At 43.3% G+C, this 20,966-nt stretch overlaps 1 long non-coding RNA gene across 2 annotated transcripts in view; it reads right to left on the bottom strand.

Moving 5' to 3' along the window:
* LOC134355811 (uncharacterized) overlaps positions 1–20,667 on the bottom strand; it is a 70,400-nt gene extending 49,733 nt beyond the window's left edge. The window contains exons 1-2 of one of the 2 annotated variants that reach the window (XR_010020207.1): positions 20,587–20,667; positions 11,066–11,152 (exon numbers count right to left, since the gene is read on the bottom strand). This is a non-coding gene — a long non-coding RNA (uncharacterized LOC134355811). The remainder of the gene's footprint in view (positions 1–11,065; positions 11,153–20,586) is intronic. The other variant, XR_010020206.1, reaches the window with a different exon arrangement.
* Positions 20,668–20,966: the final 299 nt, after the last annotated feature.

The following is a 20,966-nucleotide window of genomic DNA, read 5'->3' as shown; positions in this document are numbered from 1 at the left end:
GATTGTTATCACTGTCCTTTACGACCGTCCTTCTGTTACACTGCCACTGTCTAGGAGATTTAATTTCTCCTGGCCTCCATCTTATCTCAGATCCTTTCTTTGATCCACTATCATAAAACTATTAAATGATTCCCTAGTATGGTGAGATGGTCTCTTGACCTCATTTTGATCTTGCACCTTGCTATCCTGCATTGCACTTTCTCTGTAGCTATTAAATTTTATTCTGTGTTCTTTTATTGTTTTACCTCATTCTACCTCAATGCACTGCGTAATGATTTTTCTACAGCATAGAAAAAGACCCTTTGGCCCATCTAGATAGGGCCAAAACTATTATTCTGCCTAGTCCCATTGACCTGCACCAGGACCATAACCCTCCATATCCTGCTTCGGGTTTGATTCGATGAAGGAGTCTGAGAGTCTGAGTGGGAGTGCCGAGAAAGACATTTTTGAAATTTTCGTTATTTTTTTTTCTCCAACGGCTTTCTGAGAGGCGGGACTGCGCAGGCGTGTGACGTCGGGCTGTGCAGCGCAACAGCTTTAAAAGGAACAAAGCCTCATAGAGCGGGCAGCGTAGTTTGCGGGCGGTGGAGTGAGCCGGGAGCAGAGTGAAGACCTAAGGGCTTCGGCTCAACGGGCTTAGGCGGAAACGGGCGAGGCGAGGAAGGTTTGACATTCATTTTCTGTTGTTATTTGAGGAGAGGGGCATTATGAGTGTGAGGGCAGTTTGCTGTTCTCGGTGTCGGATGTGGGAGGCCCTAGAGTCTCCAAGCCTCCCGGACGTCTACATCTGCGCCAAGTGCATCGAGATGCAGCTCCTAAGGGACCGCGTTATGGAACTGGAGCTGGTGCTCGATGACCTTCGTCTGGTCAGGGAGAGTGAGGAGGTGATAGAGAGGAGTGGAAGGCAGGTGGTCACTCCGGGGCCACGGGAGGCAGACAAGTGGGTCACGGTTAGGAGGGGGAAGGGGAAAAGTCAGGTGATGGGGAGTACCCCGGTGGCTGTGCCCCTTAACAACAGGTACTCCTGTTTGAGTACTGTTGGGGGGGACAGCTTACCCGGGGGAAGCGACAGTGGCCGTGCCTCCGGCACAGAGTCTGGCCCTGTAGAGGTAAGAGTGACCATAATATGGTGGAATTCTTCATTAAGATGGAGAGTGACATAGTTAATTCAGAAACAAAGGTTCTGAACTTAAAGAGGGGTAACTTTGAAGGTATGAGACGTGAATTAGCTAAGATAGACTGGCAAATGACACTTAAAGGATTGACGGTGGATATGCAATGGCAAGCATTTAAAGGTTGCATGGATGAACTACAACAATTGTTCATCCCAGTTTGGCAAAAGAATAAATCAAGGAAGATAGTGCACCCGTGGCTGACAAGAGAAATTAGGGATAGTATCAATTCCAAAGAAGCATACAAATTAGCCAGAGAAAGTGGCTCACCTGAGGACTGGGAGAAATTCAGAGTTCAGCAGAGGACGACAAAGGGCTTAATTAGGAAGGGGAAAAAAAATTATGAGAGAAAACTGGCAGGGAACATAAAAACGGACTGTAAAAGCTTTTATAGATATGTAAAAAGGAAAAGACTGGTAAAGACAAATGTAGGTGCCCTGCAGACAGAAACAGGTGAATTGATTATGGGGAGCAAGGACATGGCAGACCAATTGAATAATTACTTTGGTTCTGTCTTCACTAAGGAGGACATAAATAATCTTCCAGAAATAGTAAGGGACAGAGGGTCCAGTGAGATGGAGGAACTGAGTGAAATACATGTTAGTAGGGCAGTGGTGTTAGGTAAATTGAAGGGATTGAAGGCAGATAAATCCCCAGGGCCAGATGGTCTGCATCCTAGAGTGCTTAAGGAAGTAGCCCAAGAAATAGTGGATGCATTAGTGATAATTTTTCAAAACTCGTTAGATTCTGGACTAGTTCCTGAGGATTGGAGGGTGGCTAATGTAACCCCACTTTTTAAAAAAGGAGAGAGAGAGAAACCGGGGAATTATAGTCCGGTTAGCCTAACGTCGGTGGTGGGGAAACTGCTGGAGTCAGTTATCAAGGATGTGATAACAGCACATTTGGAAAGCGGTGAAATGATCGGACAAAGTCAGCATGGATTTGTGAAAGGAAAATCATGTCTGACGAATCTCATAGAATTTTTTGAGGATGTAACTAGTAGAGTGGATAGGGGAGAACCAGTGGATGTGGTATATTTGGATTTTCAAAAGGCTTTTGACAAGGTCCCACACAGGAGATTAGTGTGCAAACTTAAAGCACATGGTATTGGGGGTAAGGTATTGGTGTGAGTGGAGAATTGGTTAGCAGACAGGAAGCAAAGAGTGGGAATAAATGGGACCTTTTCAGAATGGCAGGCGGTGACTAGTGGGGTACCGCAAGGCTCAGTGCTGGGACCCCAGTTGTTTACAATATATATTAATGACTTGGATGAGGGAATTAAATGCAGCATCTCCAAGTTTGACCACACCTGGAGTATTGTGTGCAGTTTTGGTCCCCTAATCTGAGGAAAGACATCTTTGCCATAGAGGGAGTACAAAGAAGGTTCACCAGATTGATTCCTGGGATGGCAGGACTTTCATATGAAGAAAGACTGGATGAACTGGGCTTGTACTCGTTGGAATTTAGAAGATTGAGGGGGGATCTGATTGAAACGTATAAGATCCTAAAGGGATTGGACAGGCTGGATGCAGGAAGATTGTTCCCGATGTTGGAGAAGTCCAGAACGAGGGGTCACAGTTTGAGGATAGAGGGGAAGCCTTTTAGGACCAAGATTAGGAAAAACTTCTTCACACAGAGAGTGGTGAATCTGTGGAATTCTCTGCCACAGGAAACTGTTGAGGCCAGTTCATTGGCTATATTTAAGAGGGAGTCAGATATGGCCCTTGTGGCTACGGGGGTCAGGGGGTATGGGGGGAAGGCTGGGGCGGGGTTCTGAGTTGGATGATCAGCCATGATCATAATAAATGGCAGTGCAGGCTCGAAGGGCCGAATGGCCTACTCCTGCACCTATTTTCTATGTTTCTATGTTTCTATACCTCTCCCATCCATGTACTTATCCAAACCTCTCTTACATGTTGAAATCAAACCCCTATCCACCACTACTGCTGACAGCTCATTCCACACTCTCACCACTCTGAGTTCAAAGTTCAAAGTACATTTACTATCAGTGTGTGTATACATTATACAACCTTGAGATTCATCTCAACAAGCAGCCACAAAACAAGAAATCCAAAAGAACCCACTTTAAAAAAAAGACATCGAATACACAGAGGAAGAAAACAAAACAAATTGTACAAATAATAAAATCAAGCACAGCCTTCAGAACCAAGATGAGTCCATAGATCCGGAGCCTGGAGCAATCAACCTCAGTGAAGAAGTTCCCCTTAAATACCTTACCATTCATTTGGTCTGTGTGAACAGTGCAAGACAATACTTTGGTACAGGTGACAATAATGAACCAATTCCAGTTTATCAATCCACTTCCCAGCAGCGTTAAAGCTTTTGACTTTTTTCCAGTTATGATGAAATGCCATTGATCTGAAACATTTCATTTTCATCGTAGATCTGGACCCAAATATTACCAGGGTCTTCTATTTTCAAATTTGCAACATTTTGCATTCCATGATTTTAAGCATTTAACTGTTTCAAGGGGGAAACAAGCCCTTAGCTTCAAATCTCTCAGTTCCAGAGATGTTCTAATTAATCTCTTCAACCATGTCACGTTCACCCTAAATTGTAGAAACCACAACTAAACAGAATTCTCTTGGAATGCCTGATGTTCAATGTAAGTTGGTACAAATTCCAAGAAACGTCAATTGTTTATTCATTTCCATGGATGAATTTCCATAGTTGGTACAACTTCCAAGAAACATCAACTGTTTATTCATTTTAATAGATGAATTTCTATAGTTGGGCCAATTTCCCAGCAATGTCAACTGTTTATTCATCTCCATATATGCTGTCTGACCTGTTGAGTTCCTCCAGCATTTTGAGTGTGTTGCTTTGGATTGCCAGCATCTGCAGAATCTTTCATGCTTTGTTTCTCTTTCCTTCCATCTGCAGATATTTGCTGTAAGTCTGAGTCCTCAGCCCCTACTATAACGCCCTATACAATCAAAACTTTGGATTCAGAATTGGCTCACCCACAGAAGGCAGAGGGTGGTTGTACATGGAGTGTATTCTTTCTGGAGGTTGGTGACCAGTGGTAGACATAAGACGTAGCAGCAGAATTAGACCACTCAGCTCATCAAGTCTGCTCCAGCATTCCATCATGGCTGATAATATTATCTCTCTCAACCCCATTCTCCTGCCTTCTCCCTATAACATTTGACGACCTTAGTAGTCAAGAACCTATCACCTTCCGCTTTATGTAAATATACCCAATGACTCCTCAGTCATCTGTGGCAATGAATTCCACAAATTCACCACCCTCTGGCTAAAGAAATTCATTCAGTCCATCCACATTCAGGTTCAAGTTTATTTATCACGTGTGGAAATGCTTCATTTGGGTTAACAAACAACACGCTCAAGGATATACTGGGAGAAGCCCACAAGTGTAACATTCTAGCATCAGTACAGCATGTCCACAGTAACAGGCACAAAATGCCAGAGGAATTCAGCAAGTCTGGCAGCATCTATGGAAATGAATAAACAGCCCACAGTGCCCACAATGAAATATGCCAATCGTTGAATGCTGATTTATGATAATCCATGTTTCCTCTCAGATCTCCAAACTTTCATTCCTGCCACCCACCTACGTTGGCACAATGTCCAGAATCCAATTAACCTCCTAACTAGACCACTGCTTGCATGCAAGAGGTGACTCTTTATAGCGTTAGCAATCAGGGTTCATTTCCTACTGCTGTCTGTAAGGAGTTCGTATGATCTCCCTGTGGCCGTGTGGGTATTTTCTGGGTGCTCCGGTTTCCTCCCATACCGCCGATTGCGTCGCTTCTGATCTGGGCCGACATTTACGTGCCGGGCAGCACCTAATTAATTAGCTTGTTTATTTCGGCTTTTTTCTCAAAGATGTGCTGGGTGCGTCCCGGCTACCGCTGCGCCGCTGCATTCTTCGCGGCCCCGTATTGGTCCGCAGCCCGGAGGTTGGGGACCACTGGGTTAGGGCTAGTAAGTTGCGAATTTGACTGAATTCAAGATTGTTTGATGTTATTTCCAGTACATTAGTGTAAAGGAGAACAAAGTAATTATTGCTCCAGATCCAATGTAGCACAAAAAAAACACAATAAGATGAAGGGCACAATAATAAAAAAAATTAATATATATGATAACTTATATACGTTAATTGTACATCCATAGGTGACAATAGGCAGAAGAGAGTCTGTACATAAAGTGACTGTCAGGAAATGATAAAGCAGTGGTGGTGGGGAGTGTGGAGGGCTGGGTTGGTAGGTGAACGTGCTCATCAGCCTTACTGCTTGTGGAAAGTAATCATTTTTGAGTCTGGTGGTCTTGGATACTACATAGCCTCCTCCCTGATAGGAAAGAGACAAACAGGGTGAGTAGGATCCTTTGGGATGTTGCTAGCCTTTTTCCAGCTCCTTTCTGTATAAATGTACCTGATGGCATGTTATGTTAGCGCTGGAATGACCAGCCCTTTTGTTTTGCTCATATTGAGTTAGTGCATTTTATCTTAGGTGTTACTATACATTGCAGACCACCCACATTGTATGTTTCTCTTTCAGTGAATCCCATTGATCCTGCTTTTTTAAAACTATCATATGCAAAGCCTTTGAAATCTAAAAAAAAGTTGATATTTTCAAATCTCTTAGATATTCCTCAAGCATCGAAGATGAATTAATTTTCTAGTATGAAAACGTTTTATTACTTACCAAAAGCACAGGAGGAATTGAGGTTGTACTGCTCCCCCCCAGCTCCACCTTTGTCTTCTGCTTCTACCCCTTTCCTTTCCAGTCCTGATGAAGGGTCTTGGCCTGAAACTTCGACTGATTATTCCCCTTCATAGATAATTCCTCACTTGCTGAGTTCCTCCAGCATTTTGTGTCTTTGTTGCTCAAAATTTCCAGCATTTGTGAACCTCTTGCATCTAAGAGGAACTATCCTATTTTTACCCTCTGCTTCTTTTTCCCCGAAGATGTTGACAGCTATTAATTCCGGTTTTTTTTCTTGTAACCTTCCCAGGAACCAATTATTCACATATGGGAAGGAAGGCCTTTCTTATGTTCTAGAAAGTTGTGTATGCTGCAGTTTTGTATTTCCACTGCTGGCTTGGTTAGGATCCTTTCCAGTTATTAAAGCAATGAGCAAGAGGCTTATCTGGAGAAATGTGGTTATCTGTGAGCATCATAGGGCTAGAGCAAGAGTTCCCAACCTGGGGTCGATGGACCCTTTGCTGGAGGATATTGGTCCATGGCATTAAAAAAAAGTTGGGAACCTCTGGACTAGATGACATTAAAGAGGTGAACAGTTTGAAAATAAGGAAGAGAATTTTAAAATGAGTTGCTGCTTATCCATGAGCTGGTGTGGAACAGCAAGGTTGGGATTACTTTACCATGACAAATGCACCTTATAAATATACCGTTTACTCTTTATGGTAGTATCCTTGGATTATAAATTAGCGGAGTTTTGGACGGCCTCAAGTTTACTCGTGAGTTCTAAGTCAAATGTAGATAATGGTTTTGGCAGTAGGTGAGCAGAGACAGGAGTGAAAACATTCCCTTTCATCCTGCTAACATAAATCCCACATTTCTAAAAATCAAAATCCGCTTTATTATCTCTGATATATATATCTCAGCAGATTTGTTGTTTTGAGAATATTAAAACATAAAAATTACCAAGTTACAAAAATGAACAGATAGTTCATCCATTTGTTATGTGCCATGTTGTATGACATGGGAGATCATGGTCTATCATGACTATAATTGTTCTTGGCAAATTTTTCTACTGAAGTGGTTTGCCATTACCTTCTTCTGGGCAGTGTCTTTACAAGATGGGTGAAGTCAGTCATTATCAATACCCTTCAGAGATTGTTTTCCTGGTGTCAGTGGTCACATAACCAGAACTTGTGATACGCACCGGCTGCTCGTACGACCATCCACCACCTGCTCCCATGGCTTCACGTGACCCTGATCGGAGGGGGGGGGTGCTACACCTTGCCCAAGGGTGACCTGCAGGCTAGCAGAGGGAAGGACCTCTACATATCTCCATCCCGCCACCCAACAGATAGTTAAACATTAATTAGGTAGTATTCATGGACTCATAGATCATTCAGAAATTCTATGAATGAGGGGAAAAAGCTGTTCCTAAAATGTTGAGTGTGCACCTTCAGGCTTCAGTCTCTCCTTCCTGATGGTAGTAACAAGAAGAGAGCATGTCTAAGCAGGTGAGGGTCTTTAATGATGGATGCTGCCTTCTTGGGGCAACGTCTCAGCAGCAAGAGTGGCTGTGCCAGTGATGGAAATGGGTGAGTCCATCACTCAGCGCGATTAGAGCACCAGTGACCCAGGTTCAATTCCCACCGCTGTCTTGAAGGAATTTTTGCACTCTCTCCAAAGCCATGTAGGTTTCCTCCCACGTATCTAAGATGTACGGGTTAGGGTTAACAAATTGTGGACATACTATGCTGGCGCCTGAAACGTGGTGACAATTGCAGATTGCCTCTAGCTCAGCCTTGAACTGTGTTGGTCGTTGATGCGAACAGCACATTTCACTGTACGTTTGATATCTCAAAGTACGTGATGAAACTAATTGTAAAAACCTTCTACAACCTCTTTCAATCCTGTGCACTGGACTCTCCATACTATGTGGAGATTTATGTGCAAGCGAGCTAGCTGGAGTGTTTGCTGACATCTTCAACTGCTCCTTGCTTCAGTCTAAGATCCCTTCGTGTTTTAAGAAGGCAACGATAATCCCTGTGTCGAAGAAGAGTGAGGTGGCATGCTTGAATGACTATCGACCAGTGGCTCTGACATCAATTGCTATGAAATGCTTCGAGCGATTGGTTATGGCACACATCAACCACAGCCTACTGGTCAACCTCGATGCTTCGCAATTTGCCTACCGGAGCAACAGGTCAACAGCAGATGCCATCTCTCTGGCCCCATATTCCTCCTTAGAACACCTGGAGAATAAAGACTCATACGTAAGGCTCCTTTTCATTGACTACAGCTCTGCCTTTAATACAATCATTCCAAATAAACTGATTCCTAAGTTCCGGAACCTGGGCCCTAGCACTCAGATCTGCAGCTGGATCTTCAACTTCCTCACAGACAGGACCCAGGCTGTAAAAATAGGGGACAAGCTCTCCTCTACAATCACTCTGACCACCAGTGCCCCACAAGGCTGTGTACTCAGCCCCCTGCTGGACTCACTGTACACCTATGATTGCGTAGCCAAGTTTCCAACAAACTGAATATATAAGTTTGCTGATGACACAACAATTGTAGGCAGTATCTCAGGAAATGATGAGTTTGAGTACAGAGAGGAAATTAAGAACCTGGTGGCATGATGTGAAAACAATAACCTATCCCTCAACGTCAACAAGACAAAGGAATTGGTTGTTGGCTTCAGGAGGAGTAGCAGACCACATGACCCCATTGGTGCACAAGTGGAACAAATCAAAAGCTTTAAGTTCCTCGGGATCAATATCACAAATGACTTGGTCCAACCAAGCAGAGTCCACTGCCAAGAAAGCCCACCAGTGCCTTTTCTTCCTGAGAAAGCTAAAGAAATTTGGCCTGTCCCCTAAAACCCTCACTAATTTTTATAGATGCACCATAGAAAGCATTCTTCTGGGGTGCATCACAACCTCGTATGGAAGTTGTCCTGTCCAAGACCAGAAGAAGCTGCAGAAGATTGTGAACACAGCACAACACATCACACAAACCAATCTTCCGTCCTTGGACTCACTTTACACTGCACGCTGTCGGAGCAGTGCTGTCAGGATAATCAAGGACACGACCCACCCAGCCTCCAGGAGAAGGCTCAAGAGCTTGAAGACTCGTACGGGCAGATTTGGGAACAGCTTCTTTCCAGCTGTGATAAGACTGCTGAACGGATCCTGACTCAGATCTGGGCTGTACCCTCCAAATATCCAGACTTGCCTCTTGGATTTTTTTGCACTATCTTACTTTCCATTTCTCTATTTTATATTTATGATTTATAATTTAAATTTTTAACATTTACTATCGATTTATAATCCAGGGAGCAGGAAGCGCAGAATCAAATATCGCTGTGATGATTGTATATTCTAGTATCAATTGTCTGGCGACAATAAAGTATAAAATATGTCCCGATATTGCTCCAAAAAGTAGTCACTTCCACAAAAAGGCATCAATTTTCACCAGCTGAAACCCCAGCCTTGTTTGTCTCCCTTGGATCACTATCAACACATCTTCCAGCAATACTCTAAATGCAGGAGATTCTGCAGATGCAGGAAATCCAGAGTAACATACAGAATTCTGGAAAAACTCAACAGGTCAGGCAGCATCCATGGAGAGGAATGAACAGTTGATGTTTCGAGCCAAGACCCTTCATCAAGACTGGATAGTGGACAGAAGCCAGAATAAGAAACTGAGGTGGGGAAGGCATACAAATAGGCAGGTGATAGGTGAGACCAGGTAAGAGGGAAGTAGGTGGATGGAGGAGGGGTGAGTAATTGGTAGGAGGCAGCGAGTAGGATAAAAGGATCCTTTTCTCATTGGCTGTCAATGACTAATGGTGTTCCGCAGGGGTTGGTGTTGGGACACTGTTTTATGCTATATATCAATGATTTAGATGATGGAATAGATGGCTTTGTTGCCAAGTTTGCAGATGATATAAAGACTGGTAGAGGGGCAGGCAGTGTTGAGGAAACAATTAGGATGCAGAAGGACTTAGACAGATTAGGAGAATGGGAAAGAAAGTGGCAAATGAAATACAATGTTGGAAAATGCATGGTGTGGAGGAGCAGAGGGATCTGGGGGTGCATGTCCACAGATCCCTGAAAGTTGCCTCACAGGTAGATAGGGTAGTTAAGAAAGCTTATGGGGTGTTAGCTTTCATAAGTCGAGGGATAGAGTTTAAGAGTCGCGATGTAATGATGCAGCTCTATACAACTCTGGTTAGGCCGCACTTGGAGTACTGTGTCCAGTTCTGGTCGCCTCACTATAGGAAGGATGTGGAAGCATTGGAAAGGGTACAGAGGAGATTTACCAGGATGCTGCCTGGTTTAGAAACATAGAAACATAGAAACATAGAAAATAGGTGCAGGAGTAGGCCATTCGGCCCTTCGAGCCTGCACCGCCATTTATTATGATCATGGCTGATCATCCAACTCAGAACCCCGCCCCAGCCTTCCCTCCATACCCCCTGACCCCTGTAGCCACAAGGGCCATATCTAACTCCCTCTTAAACATAGCCAATGAACTGGCCTCAAAGTATGCATTATGATCAAAGATTAAGGGAGCTAGGGCTTTACTCTCTGGAGAGAAGGAGGATGAGAGGAGACATGATAGAGGTGTACAAGATAATAAGAAGAATAGATAGAGTGGATAGCCAGCGCCTCTTCCCCAGGGCACCACTGCTCAATACAAGAGGACATGGCTTTAAGGTAAGGGGTGGGAAGTTCAAGGGGGATATTAGAGGAAGTTTTTTACTCAGAGAGTGGTTGGTGCATGGAATGCACTGCCTGAGTCAGTGGTGGAGGCAGATACACTAGTGAAGTTTAAGAGACTACTAGACAGGTATATGAAGTAATTTAAGGTGGGAGGTTATATGGGAGGCAGGGTTTGAGGGTCGGCACAACATTGTGGACCGAAGGGGCTGTACTGTGCATTACTATTCTATGTTCTATGGTCATGCACTTTGGAAGTAGAAATAAATGTGTGGACTATTTTCTAGATAGGGAGAAAATCCAGGAATCTGAGAATCAAAGGGACTTGGGAGTCCTGGTGCAGAACACCCTGTAGGTTAACTTGCAGGTTGAGTCGATGGTGAGGAAGGCAAATGCCATGTTAGCATTAATTTCAAGAGGTCTAGAATACAAGAGTAAGGATGTGATGCTGAGGCTTTATAAGGTACTGGAGAGGCCTCACCTTGAGTATTGTGAACAGTTTCGGGCTCCTTGTCGAAAAGATGTGCTGGCATTAGAGATGGTCCGGAGGCAGTTCATAAGGATGATTCTGGGAATGAAAGGGTTATCATATGAGGAATGTTTGATAACTCTGGGTCTGTACTCGCTGGAATTCAGAAGGATGAGAGGGATCTCATTGAAACCTTTTGAATGTTGAAAGGCCTAGACAGAGTAGATGTGGAAAGGATGTTTCCCATGGTGGGAGAATCGAGGACAAGAGGGCACAGCCTCAGGATAGAGGGGCGCCCTTTCAAAAGAAAGATGTTGAGTAATTTCTTTAGCCAAAGGGTGGTGAATTTGTGGAATTTGTTTCCACATGCAGCTGTGGAGGCCAGGTTGTTGGGTGCATTTAAGACAGAGATTTATAGGTTCTTGATTGGACACGGCATCAAAGGTTACAGGGAGAAGGCCGGGAACTGGGGTTGAGGAGGAGATAGAGAGAAAGGATCAGCTATGTTTGAATGGCGGAGCAGACTCGATGGGCCAGATGGCCTAATTCTGCTCTTATGTCTTGTGGTCTTATGGTCTTATAATTGAAGAACTGGGAAGTGCTTAGTGGAAAGGGTAAAGGGCTGAAGCAGGAATCTGATTGGACAGGAGAGTGGACCATTATGTTTTGTACCTCCAGAGACCAATCAAAAGAAAAATATAGGAACTGGCAGATGCGTGTCTACTTCACTTTACTTCAGAGAGGCATGCACGTATAATATGTGGTAGCATAATGACGTGTACCATTCATGTACTTCTACATACATGTAAACAACAAAGAATACTTGATCAAACAATATATTTACAATATTAGTGAAATATTAAATATGTGACAGGAGAACGCACTTCAGAGCACTGCTCCACGAGGCGAGGCAGGAGATTGCTGAGCCTCTGGCTAGGATCTTTATGTCCTCGTTGTCCATGGGAATGGTACTGGAGGATTGGAGGGAGGCGAATGTTGTCCCCTTGTTCAAAAAAGGTAGTAGGGATAGTCCAGGTAATTTTAGACCAGTGAGCCTTACGTCTGTGGTGGGAAAGCTATTGGAAAAGATTCTTAGAGATAGGATCTATAGGCATTTAGAGAATCATGGTCTGATCAGGGACAGTCAGCATGGCTTTGTGAAGGGCAGATCATGTCTAACAAGCCTAATAGAGTTCTTTGAGGAGGTGACCAGGCATATAGATGAGGGTAGTGCAGTGGATGTGATCTATATGGATTTTAGTAAGGCATTTGACAAGGTTCCACACGGTAGGCTTATTCAGAAAGTCAGAAGGCATGGGATTCAGGGAAGTTTGGCCAGCTAGATTCAGAATTGGCTTCCCTGCAGAAGGCAGAGGGTCGTGGTGGAGGGAGTACATTCAGACTGGAGGATTGTGACTAGTGGTGTCCCACAAGGATCTGTTCTGGGACCTCTACTTTTCATGACTTTTATTAACGACCTGGATGTGGGGGTAGAAGGGTGGGTTGGCTGGTTTGCAGACGACACAAAGGTTGGTGGTGTTGTAGATAGTGTAGAGGATTGTCGAAGATTGCAGAGAGACATTGATAGGATGCAGAAGTGGGCTGAGAAGTGGCAGATGGAGTTCAACCCAGAGAAGTATGAGGTGGTACACTTTGGAAGGACAAACTCCAAGGCAGAGTACAAAGTAAATGGCAGGATACTTGGTAGTGTGGAGGAGCAGAGGGATCTGGGGGTACATATCCACAGATCCCTGAAAGTTGCCTCACAGGTAGATAGGGTAGTTAAGAAAGCTTATGGGGTGTTAGCTTTCATAAGTCGAGGGATAGAGTTTAAGAGTCGCGATGTAATGATGCAGCTCTATAAAACTCTGGTTAGGCCACACTTGGAGTACTGTGTCCAGTTCTGGTCGCCTCACTGTAGGAAGGATGTGGAAGCATTGGAAAGGGTACAGAAGAGATTTACCAGCATGTTGCCTGGTTTAGAGAGTATGCATTATGATCAGAGATTAAGAGAGCTAGGACTTTACTCTTTGGAAAGGAGGAGGATGAGAGGAGACATGATAGAGGTGTACAAGATAATAAGAGGAATAGATAGAGTGGATATCCAGCGCCTCTTCCCCAGGGCACCACTGCTCAATACAAGAGGACATGGCTTTAAGGTAAGGAGTGGGAAGTTCAAGGGGGATATTAGAGGAAGGTTTGTTGCTCAGAGAGTGGTTGGTGCGTGGAATGCACTGCCTGAGTCAGTGGTGGAGGCAGATACACTAGTGAAGTTTAAGAGACTACTAGACAGGTATATGAAGTAATTTAAGGTGGGAGGTTATATGGGAGGCAGGGTTTGAGGGTCGGCACAACATTGTGGGCCGAAGGGGCTGTAATGTGCTGTACTATTCTATGTTCTATAGTACAATAGTCTCTGCTTTATTATTGTACATTATTATTACACGTTGGTGCATTTATATTGTGTACATTGTCATTCTGTACTTTATTATTAGTTATGTCTGCACACTGCTTAGTTATGTTTTTAATTGTTGCTGCTGAAATGAAAGAATTCCTCATGTGGGATCAATAAAGTATCAACATTATTAAATAAACGACACTCCTCCCTGCTGAGCTGGAACCAGCAAATTAATACAGAAAACATCACAACACACACACACACACACCACACACACACACACCACACACACTAGACAATATAATACAACTATCATATAGAAATCCACAGCATAGTATATTTTAAGTGATCCCATTTAGACCTAAAGATTTAATCGTCGTGGAGGATTTCTTACTCTTGTAGGATAATGTCTTTCCTAAGTAAAGGGAATTACAGAGGCATGAGAGAGGAGCTGGCCAAATTTGTTTGGAAGGGAACATTCGCAGGGATATCATAGAGCATCAGTGGCTGGAGGTTCTGGGAGCAATTCGGAAGGCACAGGATAGGTACATCCCAAAGAAGAAGGTGCATTCTAAAGACAGGATGATGCAACTGTGGCTGACAAGAGAATTCAAAGCCAACACAAAAGCAAAAGAGAGGGCATATAATAGAGCAAAAATTAGTGGGAAGTTACAGAACTGGGAAGCTTCTAAAAACCAACAGAAGGCAACAAAAAAGTCATAAAGAAGGAAAAGATATTAAGGTCAGCTAGTCAATAATATTAAAGAGAATACCAGAAGTTTCTTCAGATACATGAAGAGTAAAAGAAAGGCGAGAGTAGATACCAGAACACCAGAAGATGACTCTAGAGAGGTAGTAATGGGGGACAAGGAAATAGTGGACAAGCTGAATACGTATTTTGCTTCAGTCTTCACTGTGGAAGATAGTAGCAGGATACTGCAAGTTCGAGTGTGTTAAGGGGCAGAAGAGAGTACTAGGAAGAAATTGCTAGGGAAAATGAAAGATCTGAAAGTACGTAAGTCACCTAGACAAGATAGTCAACACCCAAGAGTTCTGAAAGAGGTGGCTGAACAGACTGTGGAGGAAATAGGAATGATTTTTCAAGAATGAATGGATTCTGGTATGGTTCCAGAGAACTGGAAAATGGTAAATGTCATTTTACACTTCAAGAAGGGACAAAGGCAGAGAAATTACAGGCCAGTTATTCTGACCTCAACGATTGGGAAGATGTTGAAGTCCATTATTAAGGATGTGGTCTCAGGGTACTTGGAAGCACATGATAAAATAGGTCATGGTCAGCATGGTTTCCTCAAGGGAAAATCTTGCCTGGCAAATCCATTGAAATTCATTGAAGAAATAACAAGCAGGATAGAATCAGTTGATGTTGTGTACTTGGATTTTCGGAAGGCTTTTGACAAGGTGCAACACACAAGGCTGCTTAACAAGTGATGAGCCCATGGTTTTACTGCATGGGTAAAGCAGTGGCTGATTGGCAAAGAGTGGGAATAAAAGGAGCCTTTTCCGGTTGGCTGCCGGGAATTAGTGGTCTTCCACAGGCATCTGTGCTGGGACCACTCGCCAATCCATGCAACATCCTCGTAAATCTCCTCTGCCCTCTTTCCATAGTATCCACATCCTTCCAGTAGTGGAGTGACCAGATCCTTGCTTGTACACAAGTGGAAGTTTCTGTAGTAAGGTGACCACAGCTGAACACGGTACCCCAGGTGGGGTCTGACCAAGGTCTTATATAGGTGTAACATTACCTCACGGCTCTTGAACTCAATCCCATGGTAGATGAATGATAACACACCACACGCCTTCTTAACAACACTGTCAATCTGCACAGCAGCTTTGAATGTCCTATCAACACAGACTCCAAGATCTCACAGAACCTCCACACTGCCGTTTATATTATATTCTGGGTAAAATCTTTGACCAGGAACAAGAATCACTCAGCAGCATCCATAAAGATGGACAATAAAGACTCAACAAATAGTAGAGGACATTACACACACACTTCACACATGCTACATCCTCATGCCATCTGGATGCCGTTACAGGTCTCTGCTCATCAGCACCAGGAGCCTTATCCAGTTTTGTGCCTTCCTCCATTTGCCTTCTCAACACCCAATTTTGAATATCTAGTATGCATAACACCGTTGACAGTAAAAGCAGTCAGTTTTATTATGTGTATTTGTATCTTAAATTGCATGCATAAAATCTTAGTATTTAATATCTATTGTGAATATTTTATATTGTGTTTAACTATATGTGTTGTGTATTTTAAGTTTTGTGATGTTCTCATAGAAACATAGAAAATAGGTGCAGGAGTAGGCCATTCGGCCCTTCGAGCCTGCACCGCCATTTATTATGATCATGGCTGATCATCCAACTCAGAACCCCGCCCCAGCCTTCCCTCCATACCCCCTGACCCCCGTAGCCACAAGGGCCATATCTAACTCCCTCTTAAATATAGCCAATGAACTGGCCTCAACAGTTTCCTGTGGCAGAGAATTCCACAGATTCACCACTCTCTGTGTGAAGAAGTTTTTCCTAATCTCGGTCCTAAAAGGCTTCCCCTCTATCCTCAAACTGTGGCCCCTCGTTCTGGACTTCCCCAACATCGGGAACAATCTTCCTGCATCTAGCCTGTCCAATCCCTTTAGGATCTTATACGTTTCAATCAGATCCCCCCTCAATCTTCTAAATTCCAACGAGTACAAGCCCAGTTCATCCAGTCTTTCTTCATATGAAAGACCTGCCATCCCAGGAATCAATCTGGTGAACCTTCTTTGTACTCCCTCTATGGCAAGGATGTCTTTCCTCAGATTAGGGGACCAAAACTGCACACAATACTCCAGGCAACACACATACTCCAGGTGTGGTCTCACCAAGGCCTTGTACAACTGCAGTAGTACCTCCCTGCTCCTGTACTCGAATCCTCTCGCTATAAATGCCAGCATACCATTCGCTTTTTTCACCGCCTGCTGTACCTGCATGCCCACTTTCAATGACTGGTGTATAATGACACCCAGGTCTCGTTGCACCTCCCCTTTTCCTAATCGGCCACCATTCAGATAATAATCTGTTTTCCTATTTTTGCCACCAAAGTGGATAACTTCACATTTATCCACATTAAATTGCATCTGCCATGAATTTGCCCACTCACCCAACCTATGCAAGTCACCCTGCACCCTCTTAGCATCCTCCTCACTGCTAACACTGCCACCCAGCTTCGTGTCATCCGCAAACTTGGAGATGCTGCATTTAATTCCCTCATCCAAGTCATTAATATATATTGTAAACAACTGGGGTCCCAGCACTGAGCCTTGCAGTACCCCACTAGTCACCACCTGCCATTCTGAAAAGGTCCCGTTTATTCCCACTCTTTGCTTCCTGTCTGCTAACCAATTCTCCACCCACACCAATACCTTACCTCCAATACCGTGTGCTTTAAGTTTGCACACTAATCTCCTGTGTGGGACCTTGTCAAAAGCCTTTTGAAAATCCAAATATACCACATCCACTGGTTCTCCCCTATCCACTCTACTAGTTACATCCTCAAAAAATTCTATGAGATTTGTCAGACATGATTTTCCTTTCACAAATCCATGCTGACTTTGTCTGATCATTTCACCACTTTCCAAATGTGCTGTTATCACATCCCTGATAACTGACTCCAGCAGTTTCCCCACCACCGACGTTAGGCTAACCGGTCTATAATTCCCCGGTTTCTCTCTCCCTCCTTTTTTAAAAAGTGGGGTTACATTAGCCACCCTCCAATCCTCAGGAACCAGTCCAGAATCTAACGAGTTTTGAAAAGTTATCACTAATGCATCCACTATTTCTTGGGCTACTTCCTTAAGCACTCTAGGATGCAGACCATCTGGCCCTGGGGATTTATCTGCCTTCAATCCCTTCAATTTACCTAACACCACTCCCTACTAACATGTATTTCGCTCAGTTCCTCCATCTCACTGGACCCTCTGTCCCTTACTATTTCTGGAAGATTATTTATGTCCTCCTTAGTGAAGACAGAACCAAAGTAATTATTCAATTGGTCTGCCATGTCCTTGCTCCCCATAATCAATTCACCTGTTTCTGTCTGCAGGGGACCTACATTTGTCTTTACCAGTCTTTTCCTTTTTACATATCTATAAAAGCTTTTACAGTTCGTTTTTATGTTCCCTGCTAGTTTTCTCTCATAATCTTTTTTCCCCTTCCTAATTAAGCCCTTTGTCCTCCTCTGCTGAACTCTGAATTTCTCCCAGTCCTCAGGTGAGCCACTTTCTCTGGCTAATTTGTATGCTTCTTCTTTGGAATTGATACTATCCCTAATTTCTCTTGTCAGCCACGGGTGCACTACCTTCCTTGATTTATTCTTTTGCCAAACTGGGATGAACAATTGTTGTAGTTCATCCATGCAACCTTTAAATGCTTGCCATTGCATATCCACCGTCAATCCTTTAAGTGTCATTTGCCAGTCTATCTTAGCTAATTCACGTCTCATACCTTCAAAGTTACCCTTCTTTAAGTTCAGAACCTTTGTTTCTGAATTAACTATGTCACTCTCCATCTTAATGAAGAATTCCATCATATTATGGTCACTCTTACCCAAGGGGCCTCTCACGACAAGATCGCTAATTAACCCTTCCTCATTGCTCAAAACCCAGTCCAGAATAGCCTGCTCTCTGGTTGGTTCCTCGACATGTTGGTTCAAAAAACCATCCCGCATACATTCCAAGAAATCCTCTTCCTCAGCACCTTTACCAATTTGGTTCACCTAGTCTACATGTAGATTGAAGTCACCCATTATAACTGCTGTTCCTTTATTGCACACATTTCTAATTTCCTGTTTAATACCATCTCCGACCTCACTACTACTGTTAGGTGGCCTGTACACAACTCCCACCAGCGTCTTCTGCCCCTTGGTGTTACGCAGCTCTACCCATATCGATTCCACATCTTCCCGGCTTATGTCCTTCCTTTCTATTGCGTTAATCTCTTCTTTAACCAGCAACGCCACCCCACCTCCCCTTCCTTCATGTCTATCCCTCCTGAATATTGAATATCCCTGAACGTTGAGCTCCCATACCTGGTCACCCTGGAGCCATGTCTCTGTGATCCCAACTATATCATAATCATTAATAACAATCTGCACTTTCAATTCATCCACCTTATTACGAATGCTCCTTGCATTGACACATAAAGCCTTCAGGCGCTCTTTTACAACTCTCTTAGCCCTTATACAATTATGTTGAAAAGTGGCCCTTTTTAATGCTTGCCCTGGATTTGTCGGCCTGCCACTTTTACTTTTCTCCTTTGTACTTTTTGCTTCTACCCTCACTTCACACCCCTCTGTCTCTCTGCACTGGTTTCCATCCCTCTGTTGTGAACTAACCTCCTCACGCCTAGCCTCTTTAATTTGATTCCCACCCTCCAACCATCCTAGTTTAAAGTCACCTCAGTAGCCCCCGCTAATCTCCCTGCCAGGATATCGGTCCCCCTAGGATTCAAGTGTAACCCGTCCTTACCACTTCACAAACGAAGTTCCTCACAGAAAATAAAGTGAGCTGAAGATTGAAGAGGCTGACCTTTGGATGTTTTATTTGACTCTGGGTTGAATGGCAAACCTCAAACCAATATTTAGGCCATCACCCTTGAAGAATGGACAGAATCAGATCGGTGTCCAGTGCTTGGTGTTCACCCTCATCTGTAAAGTATGGCCAAGTGTGGTTTGCCTTCAAGGTTTTTTTTTTACAGCCACTCAACCACATAACACATCATCTTCAGGAGAGAAAAATGAGCTAAAATAGTCCCAGTACATTGCAGATACAAATAAAACTCAATGCCTTTCTGTAGACCTTGCCTATTTTCTAAAAGATAACAACAAGGCTCTTGTAGAAGAAAAAATACTCATGTTTCCAGAAATGTTTCCTAATTCTTGGCATAGAAAACAATCCACAATAAATGTGGCCTTGTCTATTCCGCCCTCATCGAAGGAAAACAAGTTTTAAGATAATAAGGTATTGCCAATTGAGCTTCAGGCTTTATAAGCACCAGATCCATGAAGTATTCCTCTTCTATTCATTCAAGCCCTCTTGAAAAAAGCACTTATTCATTTAAAATAAAGTGCCAGGGCATGTAAACAAATACACGCTTTCACGGGACTTTTACGCATGAGCAATGTGACTGAGAGCCATCTCAAGTTCAGAAAACCAGTTCTTCCATTTATGTCCTCAAGTAGCAGGTTTACTGTTCCTGTATTCCCAAGTGGAGCCTCTTCCAAATACTGATCTCACTTCAGACTAACACGCACAAAACATAGGAGCAACTCAGCATGTCAGGCAGCATTTATGGAGAGGAAGAAACAGTCGACATTTTGGGCTGAGACCATTCATCAGGACTCACCTGAGACTGTCTGATTAGATATTCTCAGGGAACTTAACAAGAACACTGATCTATTGGTCCCCTTCGGACAAGTGAAGATTTACAACAAATCCTTTCAGCCGACATAAGACTCCCTTGCCTTGTGCATTTATGAGTTACTGTATATGCCTCCATGTTCATCGACTAACTATCTTCCATAACCTGTCACTTGCTCACATGCATCATCTAAGTATTTATGGGTTTCTGGTGCCAATTATTAGGCTCCGAACAGCTGAGACAAGAATTTGGTGTTGAGTTGATTAACTTGAACCATGGAGTCTGGGAAAGCTTTCGTGAATATTGGTGAAGAAAAGAGAATTGTCACACTCAGTATCAGGTTTACTATTACTAACTAAGTTGTGCAATTTTAAATGTAGAAGATTCTGCAGATGCTGGTGTAACTGCACCGGTCCAATGAAATAATGCCCACGCAACATACAGATGTCCTTGAAGATTTATTTCTATTTCTCTCTCTCTCTTTCTCCAGTAGACACCATGAAAACTACAAGAAAATAGAGGACATAAAGTTTGAAACATATATCTCTCAGTTAAAGTCTCTCAAGCTAGTGTCCGCCAATAAACAGGCCCAAACACGTTAACACATCAGAAGTGTGCTGAAATCAAATAAATCACTAAAACGTACCACACTGTTCATATAAAGACACCTCAACAACATTATATAAAACAAATTAAGAAAAACAATTACCATGTGCACCTCTTGGACCACATGAAAAATAAGGTTAATTTAGGGCCATGTGTCTTCCTCTGCTTCCATGTTGGTTCTGACCCATAATGCCACAGTCATGCTTTCATTGAACTCTGGTCATGTGACCTATTCAACTCTGGTCATGTGACCCATTAAACTCTGCATTAAATAAACCTTACATAAAATATTTTAAGGTGATAAAATAATCATGAATTTATGACAAAAACATATAAAATAGACATCTCAATGAAACATGTCCCTGAGACAGTTACAGCTGGAAATCTGAAGCAATACATACAAAATGCTGGATGAACTCAGCAGGTCGGGCAGTATCTGAGGAAAGGAATAAAGAGTCAACGTTTTGGGCCATGACTTCCTGA

Source organism: Mobula hypostoma, chromosome 1, assembly GCF_963921235.1.
Source record: "Mobula hypostoma chromosome 1, sMobHyp1.1, whole genome shotgun sequence".
NCBI lineage: Eukaryota > Metazoa > Chordata > Chondrichthyes > Myliobatiformes > Myliobatidae > Mobula > Mobula hypostoma.
This window is presented reverse-complemented; position numbering and strand designations above follow the sequence as displayed.